The sequence below is a fragment of the Euleptes europaea genome, chromosome 7 (assembly GCF_029931775.1).
Source record: "Euleptes europaea isolate rEulEur1 chromosome 7, rEulEur1.hap1, whole genome shotgun sequence".
Classification (NCBI taxonomy): Eukaryota; Metazoa; Chordata; class Lepidosauria; order Squamata; family Sphaerodactylidae; genus Euleptes; species Euleptes europaea.
The window spans coordinates 86,208,901-86,218,162 of record NC_079318.1 but is presented as its reverse complement, the minus strand read 5'-3'; the positions used below and the strand labels follow the sequence as shown (position 1 = coordinate 86,218,162).

Genomic DNA, 9,262 nt, shown 5'->3' with positions numbered 1-9,262 from the left:
AGCGTCCTGCTCCTCACTACACTGAGGAGACTTTTACTTTCACTCCCTCTGTGCCCCGGTGCAGAGGGAGCCTCCCGGCCTGGCCAGCAGAGCTCCGTCGCGGCTGGCACCAAATCGAACTGGGCGGGGAATGGCCTTCCCCGCAAACCGCTAACCGGCTGAACAACGGGCTGGCCTGGCCCGGGAATGGGCATGGCAGGGGGAAACGAGCAGGGCTACAGGACGAGTGGTCTGAGGCCGAGGAAACTCTCCGGGAACAGTGAACTATGTCTTATTTTTGGGGTATGGCTTATATTGCATAAATGCTTAGAAATCCTGGTACGGCTTTATTTTATGGGTATGTCTTATTTTCAGGGAAACACGGTAGGTATGGGGACTGAAATGGGACTGGAATTGGGGCACTGCAGAAGGCCTTTACAAAAGCGTAAGGAAACGGGAGATCTGATGATGGATCTCCAGTGCCTTGAGTTGATCCTCAAGACAGCAGAAGTTGAAAATACGCTTGACTATGCTAGTCTGGGACCACCACACCCATTGTGTGCTAAAGTCAGTTGCAAAACCACATTAGTTTCAGACAAATTCTTTCTCCTCCACCCTTTCCTTTACCGAGAGAGCTCAGCCCAAGTCTTCAAGGTAATCCTGGAGTCTCTTCCCATCTTCTTTAAAGGCCTTTCCAGCTTGTCTACATTCTTTGTGACTGGAGAGGTCCAAATGTTTGCAGAATCCTGGGACAGAACTGGGCCTGACTAGAAACCTGTAGGGAAAAGAGACTGATGAGATGCAACATATCTAAGCCACCCTCCTCGAAATCCCAGCAACTGTGTTCTTTTGCACGCATCAAGCCCTTTCCCAGCTTGCAAGGAGAGCCATGTCACAACTCCCGTTTCCCCAGCCTCGCCCTGCGCAGAAGACCGGGCCGCGCAGCCCTTTTGTCCCAGTGCTTGAGGATAGAACCAGCAGATGGAAACGCCGCTGGCACCGAAGACAGAACACTGGGGGGACGGTTCCTTTACCTCCCGACATAACAGAGCCGGGCACTGAGCCACCCGGGCCTGCCAAGAAAAGGAGGCCCCTTTCCACTGGGATCGTGAAATAATCTTTGCAAACCCCAAGCATTTTACAAAACAAACACACACATCAGACACAACATAACAGCTCTCAGATATCACTCAGAGCAGAAACAGAATGGCAGAGCAGGCTAAATGCTGTTGTGGTTGTGTGCAACATGTAACAGAGTACCCACAAAGGGCTCTCTGGTCCAGCACCAAAGAAGCTGCAGCTCAGGAAGAGGGACCTCCCTGGTTCAATCCCCAGCAGTCCTGTCGAAGGATCTCAGGTTATAAGGCAGGGAAAGGCTGTCCTCTGCCGGAATTCCTGGACAGTCCTCGTGAGTCGGAGTAGCCCATATCGAGCCAACGGGCTGAATCAGTAGAAAGCAGCACTACGTAGACTGCTTTTCCTGCTTCAACTCTAGCACCCAGAAGAGGGTTGCCAACCTCCAGGTGGAGCCTGGTCTTATCCTGGAATTACAACTGACGAGAGATCCGCCCCCCTGGAGAAAATAGCAACACCGCAGGATGAACTCTTATGGCACCACTTACTTCCCTGCTGAGCTCCTTTCTTTCAACAAACTCCACCCTCCTCATGCTCCGCCGCCAAATCTCCAGGAATTGCTCAACCCGGATTTGGCAACCCTTACCTGTAAAGATACACTGCCTCCGAACAAGGAGGCTCCTTTCTGGTGGAACTCTGGCGGCCAACAAGACCCGCCATGACTTCCCTTTTGCAAATCCACAAAACCCTCCCCGCTTCTTTAGTTCCTTCAACGAATGAACTGAACTCCTCGCAAGGGTCCCTTCGCTACCTAGACGGCTTTTCTTGCGAGGATGCCTCCCCCGTCCTGCGGTCCTCCGGGGAGCTGAGCAGCCCTAGATCAACTCAAGGAGGCTGAGGCGCGGCTCGGACGCACGGGAGCGGGGCTTTTCGCCACCTCCGCGTAGAGCCGGCCAGCGGAGGCGCCGACCCAGGCGGGCGCCCCGGAGCATCCCCCCCCCAGGCAAGGGCCCGCACACGCCCTGCTCAGCGCCACGCTGCCTCCACGTGGCCGCAGCCCCTTCTCTCCAAGGACGCGGGCTAGGCCCCGCAGCCTGCCACAGGCGCAGCCCCCCAACAGCCACCCCTGTGCGCCCCTCTCTCCCCCCCCCTCAGGTCCCCTCTCCGACCGCCCCCAAAACCACCGGATCAGCCCCCTTTTCCTGCGCCCACTTACCTCCCAAGCGGAAGCGGAAGAGAAAGGACGAGGCCGCTGCACGTGGCCATTTATAGCCCAGCCGGCGCCTCTCGGGCGCCACCAAGCGGCGATCTCAGGATTAGGGGGGGAGAAAGCGGGGGAACCCCTCAACTCCCGTTCTGGTTGGTCCAGAGCCTCTCGGCCAATCGGAAGAAGGTAGGGATGTCGTCTGGGCAAGAGCGAACGCTTATTGGGTAGAAGGTCACATGGTGCGGCTGCCGTCCGGAAGCGCTGGAGCGGACTCGAAGCAGCGTGGGCGCAGCATGGGGGCTCCTGGAGGGAAGGTCAACCGGCCGCGGACGGTAATGGAGTGTTAACCTCTGATTTTTTCCGGGTTTTTCGATTCCTCGTCCAGTTTTCTAGTAACAAGATTTAGTATTTATGTAGGGCTTTCAGAATGGCTAAATTGCTCTCCCTGCTATATTTTTGTAGTTCTTACACCAACCCTACAAGGTAGGACAGTGTTAGAGCTACATAGTTATGGAGATAAAGATGCTTCTGATTAAACTTTCTGAGCAAGCTCCCTTGTGAAGGAGTTCAGTGAGACAGGGCGAGGATGCTGGGGGGGGGGGAGATACTATGGGGCTGTTTCTTGAAGTCTGTCTGTTGCACTGAGTGTAGGTGTGTAGGCCTTGGAGCCCTGGTTAGTTCATTGCTTGAAGAGCTACCTGTTAGGCTGAGACTTTATGGGCAGTAAACTCCTGACAGAACAAAAAAAATATTTAATGTAACTTGTGGTATTCTGTCACAAGATGTGGTGAAGGTTGCCAATTTAAGGGCCTTTAGAGCAGGAATCTGAACTTGTTTTATCAACAGGGGAGGGGCTGTGGTTCAGTGGTCAAGCATCTACTTATCATGCCAGTCTGAGTAGACAATACTGACCTTGATGGACCAAGGGTCTGATTCAATATGAGGCAGCCTCACTAAGATTTGAACTAGGCCCCCCTGCTTTGCATTCTCAGAATCACTGTATGAAAATCTCCAAACCCAGATTGAAGTTCTCTCTTTGCAAGCAGCAGTCCTTTTTTTTTTTAGCCCAACCCACCCATCTGGACCTGTGGCGCTGGTTGAAAGAGCTCGTGTATGACACTGACATAGAGTAGCCAGGTTTTCCCTGGCCACCAGTGGGGGATAGGATTGTTAGATCCAGGTTGGGAAACTCCTGGAGATTTTGGGATGGAGCCTGGGGAGGACAGAGACCTCAGTGGGGTACAATACCATAGGCAACCCTCCAAAGCATCCAATTTTTCCAGGGGAACTGATCTCTGTAGTCTGGAGATAAGCTGTAATTCCTGGGAATCCCCAGGTCCCACCTGGAGGTTTGCATCCCTACGTTGACATGGTCTATCTGTCTCTTGGTCTTAGGAGCTGCAAAAGAAACTCTTCAAGAGACACCGTGTTTTGACCAAGCAAAAGAGAAAGAAACACTGGATTGTGGGCGCTGTGGTGGACAAGGAACTCACCACTTGAAGAAACGCTGGTGAGTTGCACTTAGCCCAGGATCCTGACTCAGAGAGTTCCTTGCCAGGAAGTGTGAAAAAGACCGGATCAGGTTGCGAAGGAGAAAAATAAGCAGAGACCACCCCATCTTTTTGTCTCTGTGATGGAAAAACTGGATATTTGAGGGTGTGAAATCTTCTGAATATTTTCCCTCTTAGAACAATGAGTGAAATTCTTTTTAAGGCAAGCTTTTTGCCTGCCATTTGCTTCCTTTCTAATAAGCCTGAAAGACCGTCTGCAGCACTAACCATTATCTCCAGTAGACAGGTCTCCAGTCTTCTGAAATGTGAAAGAAGCTGGTCTGTGAGACCTGGAAATATATCCACCAAACTGAGCAACAATCCCAGCTGTAGAAAGAGCAGAGAGGCTTATTTCTGGCCTTAGAAATCTTTAGTTCTTGGAGAAAATCATAAGTGTTTGATTTTCCAAAAGCTGATCTGGATTAGAGAAAGAAATTTGAAGGACATATTATTTATGTGTGTAAATTATGTGGTGTGGGTTTTGGTGAGGCCGATGTTGTCAATGTGTAGTGTCAGACTTGGATGTGGGAGCCTCATGTTCAAATCTACATTCTGCCATGGATGCTTGCTGGGTGACTTTGGGCCAATCACACACATTCAGCCCCACCACAGGTCTGTTGGAGGGTAAAATGGAGGAGAGGAGACAGTGTAAGCTCTTTTAGATCCCCATTGGGGAGAAAGGGGAGGTATGTATGAATGAAGTAAATAAATTTCAGTGTTTTCCAGCATTTCAATTTTTCTTTCCTGGAAGGGGGAAACCCCCCAGTTTTCCCCATGGCTTGACAATTTCTGGAAATCTTTACATCTCTATGAACAGGAAAATCACAAAAGGGTCCTTTGCTTGAGATAGGAGTGGGGAATTGATATATAGAGTCAGGGATGGGATGGGAGCCCAGGTTGTCAACTGTGCCCTGTTGAAGGAATCCTCACTCCTTCAAAAAGCTCCCCTGCTCAGATCCTAATGAGGGCTGAGCGTGCTCTTTGCCCCCTAGAAGACACAGAATTTTGCAGCCGAATGAGTTTCAGGTGAGGGGAAAAATCAAACTAGAGAGAGGGAATATAGAACTGGAGAGGGGTGCTAGTTAGCATGTTGGACTAGGACCAGAGGGATCAGGGGTCGAATCTCCACTCTGGCCTGAAGTTTGCTGCCTAGGCTCTGGTCATTCAGTCCCTTGTTGATTCAGTCTTACCTACCTCATAGGGTTGTTGGAAGGATAAAAGGGGGAAAGTGATGGGAAGAGAGAGAAATAGCAAATAAGTCTGGCCAGCTGAAGCCTGTGCAGCTTCATCTTTCCAATATTCCCGTCTTGCTTCCTGGCTAGGACACGGGAGGTAAAATATCCCCCTGAGCACTACAGCCCAGTTGCCATCCAGGGCTTACTTGAGGGTTCAGGTGAGCAGGAAGCCGACCATCGAGCTCTGGAGTTCAGTGGACTCATTCTGTTATGTGGTGAAGAGAGTTCTCTATATCTCGGGCTGACCTTCCTTACAGGATTGTTGTGATCTCCTTGCCCTGGAGTAGGGGGAAGAATAGGGATTGAAACTTTGAAACCAAGGAAGGATCTGATAGTGCCTGGAACCAGGGATTGGCCATTCAATCTGCTGGGCTGTTATGAATTGGGTGGTAGGGAGAGAGAGGTTTTGGGTTAGAGCAGGGAGGGGCTCCAACCTCCTCCCCCATGAGAAGGGAGTCCAGTCAGAGCTGTGGGACCAGGCAGGAAGGCTGCAGCTAGGATTGTTTGCTGAGCCCCTGGGGAGAGCTCTGCTGGTGTTTGGAGTAGGAGAAGGCCTCGATTTCCATCGCCTTCTCTTGCCAAATGGTTTCCTTGCACATCGTTTTCCTGGCCTCTCTTTCAGCTCCAGCACTCGAGCAAACATCACCCTCTCGGGGAAGAAGAAGAGGAAACTGCTCAAGCAACTCCGCCACACTGTGAAGGAGACAGCTGCCATGCTGGGTAAGCCTCACTCCCTGGGGAGGGGCCTGGGACACCCGCAGTCCCTTAACCACAGACACTTTTTTTTTGTATACCCCCAATAATGGTTACTGGCCCTCCTTCCTGGTTCTGGTGTTTGTTTGTGTGTTTTATTTAATTATTTTATAATTTTAAACGTATTTTTAATTGTTCAAATGTTTTAATGTTTGCATTTGCTGCCTTGGGGACCCTGACTGGTGGAAAGGCGCCATGAAATAAATTAACATTTGAATACATCACATATCGATGACAATTGCCACATGGGCATATTTTTAGATCCTGGGAAACTTTTTATTGAGGCTTATCTGTAGACTTGCCACCATTTTGCTTTTATTTGTTTTCTTTTTAATTAAAAAAATAATAAAGCTTGAAGGTGGCCATGTGGGGCCGTTAGGGAAAGCTGCCAAAGCAGCAGCGGTGCATTGCCTTTTATTAAGAACAATGAAACATCATTAAGTAGTGAGCAAGTTTCCAAGATCCTCAGGATTCTTCTTCAGGAAGAATTCTGTGGAACTCAGAAGCTTTAGGCATTTTAGTGGAACTGCACTTCTGCGGTGTGGAGAAATTGAGAGGAGGGCTGGTCCGGGCTTAAGGGGGTGGGGGTGGCTTGGCATCCAGACAGAGAGGACCTGCCTGTTCCTAATGCCTTCTCTCACTCCTCATTGCAGTCGATGTGTCTCCAGGTCCAAGTAAAACCTCCCGGAGCAGGAAGGGGAAAAACGAGAAGCAGAAAAACTCGCAGCCGGCCTGGATGTGGAGATGGCAGAAGCGGGGCCGGGCTCGGAGAGCTGAGATCTCCCCCCCAAAGTCTGGCAGCCAGTTTCCGTGGTCTCTTTCTCATGGCTGCTGCTGCTGGCAGGAATCTGCAGCCCAGAAGCTGCCAACCAGGAGGACATGGATCGTGGCCCATCTCAGTGCCAGAAACTCCAGTGTGGCACATTGCCTTTGCGGAGACGAGTTTTCCCACTGGAGACGGCTGCTGCTTTGTCTGCCTTCCTTTCTTGCAGGGTCGCCTCTGCTCCCGTTGCCGCCCCAAGCAGGGAGACCACAGCATGGGAGGAGGTGCCCCCCTGCATTAGCACAAGGGGGGGTCTCCTACACCCGTGTAGTCCCGCTGGCTCCAGCAGCACCTCCTTCTCTGCAGCCCGCTGGAACTGGTTCGGCTGAGCAGAGACAAGGGGTGCACCCATTTCTCTTCCCCCCCTGGCACCCCTGCTGCTTTGGTGTCTCAAAGAACCTCTTAGGCAATGATCCTGTCACAGCTCCCCCCTTCCTGTTGTTTTGGAGAAAGGGCTGGAGGCTCTTTATGCCATCAAGCAGCACGTCTTGGAATTGTAGGGACCAGCCTAACCCTTGGTACAAAGAGAGTGCACGAAACTGAATCACTTTGAAAGAAGAAATGAGGGCTTGAACCGACCTTGCCTCATGCTCAAGATATCCTGGTAGACAGAGGCTTCAACTCTGTGGAGGTCGGTGCCTAGGATCAGGCTGCAGAGAGACTGGTGATAGAATTGGGAGGGGGAGCTTCCCAGCCTGACTCAGCCAGTGGTGGCCGGGGGACCCCAACCTGTCCCTTAACCCAATAAACACCAAACCTCCCAGTTTTCATACTTGCAGCCTGGATGTCCTCAAGACCCTGGATGTTTCCCCAATAAATTGTCATGGCCAGGATCCACAGGAGCGTTGGCCTCTCTTTATCCCTAATAGTGGCAAAGAAAAAGTTGGTTTGGGACTTTGGGAACTTGGGTTCAGGCTACAGCTGGGTTTGCCAACTGCCTTGCGGGGGGGAACTGTCCTGCCCCTTTAACAGAGGCTTGTGTGTATTAAGTGCCATCAAGTCGCTTCTGACTCATGGCGACCCTATGAATCAATGTCCTCCAAAATGTCCTATCTTTGACAGCCTTGCTCAGATCTTGCAAACTGAGGCTGCCTGTGGCTTCCTTTATTGAGTCAATCCATCTCTTGTCGGGTCTTCCTCTTTTCCTGCTGCCCTCAACTTTTCCCAGCATGACTGTCTTTTCCAGTGACTCTTGTCTTCTCACAATGTGACCAAAGTACGATACAGAGGCTTAATAGGATGTTATTTAGCAGCTGATGTTATTTACTTCCATGGCATGAAAAGCTTGGGGTGGGTGGGGGGCATTTCCAAACATCAAGCCTCTACTGAAGGAGTGGGGGCATGTTTTTTCTGGGCCTGTTAGCAGCCGTAGTTGCTTCCTTTATCAGTTTTGAATCACCCCCCAGCTTCAGCAGATGACCCCGTGTTCTAGTATGAGAGAGAGAGAAAAGCTTCTCCCTGTCCACTCTCTCCATACGATGCATAATTTTATAGACCTTGGAGGGAGCTGTGGTGCTTTGGGGGAACCTTATTCAATGCAGGATTTGCAGGCATACTGCCTGCTCATGGGAGTACCGGCTTCCAGTTATGGCTGCAGTATTTGGTTCTGCACTCAGCCACATTTGGTGCTTGAGCTGTACGCGGCAGAAACTTTGTGAGTGGGGAACACATTAAGGATTCCTCTCTGCTGCAGGGTGACCTCACCTGAATATCTGGCTCCTCCTCTTGCTGTGTGTGCAAATCAAGGCAGGAGCTAGCCACCCCCAAACACATGCACAGTAGCAAGCAGGCCCTTCCAAAAGGCAGCCGTGAACAGAAGAAGTGGCCACTCCTTGACCTTGCTGAGAGCCCTGACCCACCAGCTGAAGGCCGCTGATCTGAACTAACAGCTCCTTTTTTGCAGCAGTGAATTCCATGTGTATTTTTCTCTTTCTATTAAGTTATGAGTGTTCTGTCAACAGAATAATTGTCACAATACAATAGCAGTATAATAGCAGAAGAAAAGAGCAAGAGTCCAGTAGCACCTTAAAGACTTAACAAAATTTCTGGCAGGGTATGAGCTTTCGTGAGCCGCACCTCACTTCTTCAGATACAGCGAGAGTGTGATTCCATCTGTCCTTAAATAGAGATGAGTGAATTATACACACAATTGCAATGTAAATGTCAAAAGCAAGTAAATGACATTAGCAGGCATGATTGGATTAGGTGTGATATGCAGAGGGGTAGTAGGGGTTGAGAAATTAGCATTGGTGGTGAGACAGGAGTCCCAGATCTCTATTAAGTCCAGGAGAATGCATAGTATGGAGCTTCATTATTAGTTGTAATTCAGCAGTCTCTTTCTAATCTCCCTTTGTAAGAGAACTGCTACTCTTCAATCAGCAACGGAATGTCCTGGAAGGTTAAAATGTTCCCACACTGGTTTCTGAATGTTGTGGTTTCTGATGTCAGACTTATGTCTATTCAATCTTTGTCGCAGGGACTGGCCTGTTTGTCCAATGTAGAGTCTGGAAGAGGGTGTGATGTTAGAATAGCATCACACACACTGTATGTGACATCCATAAGTTAATTAGACCTTGTGGGAAGAAGGACTTTTGTTTTGTTTGGTCTGAACCTGTTGCCAACCCATCAGCAAAACCAAACC

At 50.2% G+C, this 9,262-nt stretch overlaps 1 non-coding gene and 1 pseudogene across 1 annotated transcript; one reads left to right on the top strand and one right to left on the bottom strand.

Annotated features, from left to right (window-relative positions):
- Positions 1-927: 927 nt before the first annotated feature.
- Positions 928-1,069, bottom strand: LOC130481278 (small nucleolar RNA SNORA57). Its single transcript, XR_008933463.1, has one exon. It is a non-coding gene; the product is annotated as a small nucleolar RNA SNORA57 (small nucleolar RNA).
- Positions 1,070-2,553: 1,484 nt separating this feature from the next.
- LOC130480836 (uncharacterized protein C11orf98-like) lies at positions 2,554-6,575 on the top strand (annotated as a pseudogene).
- Positions 6,576-9,262: the final 2,687 nt, after the last annotated feature.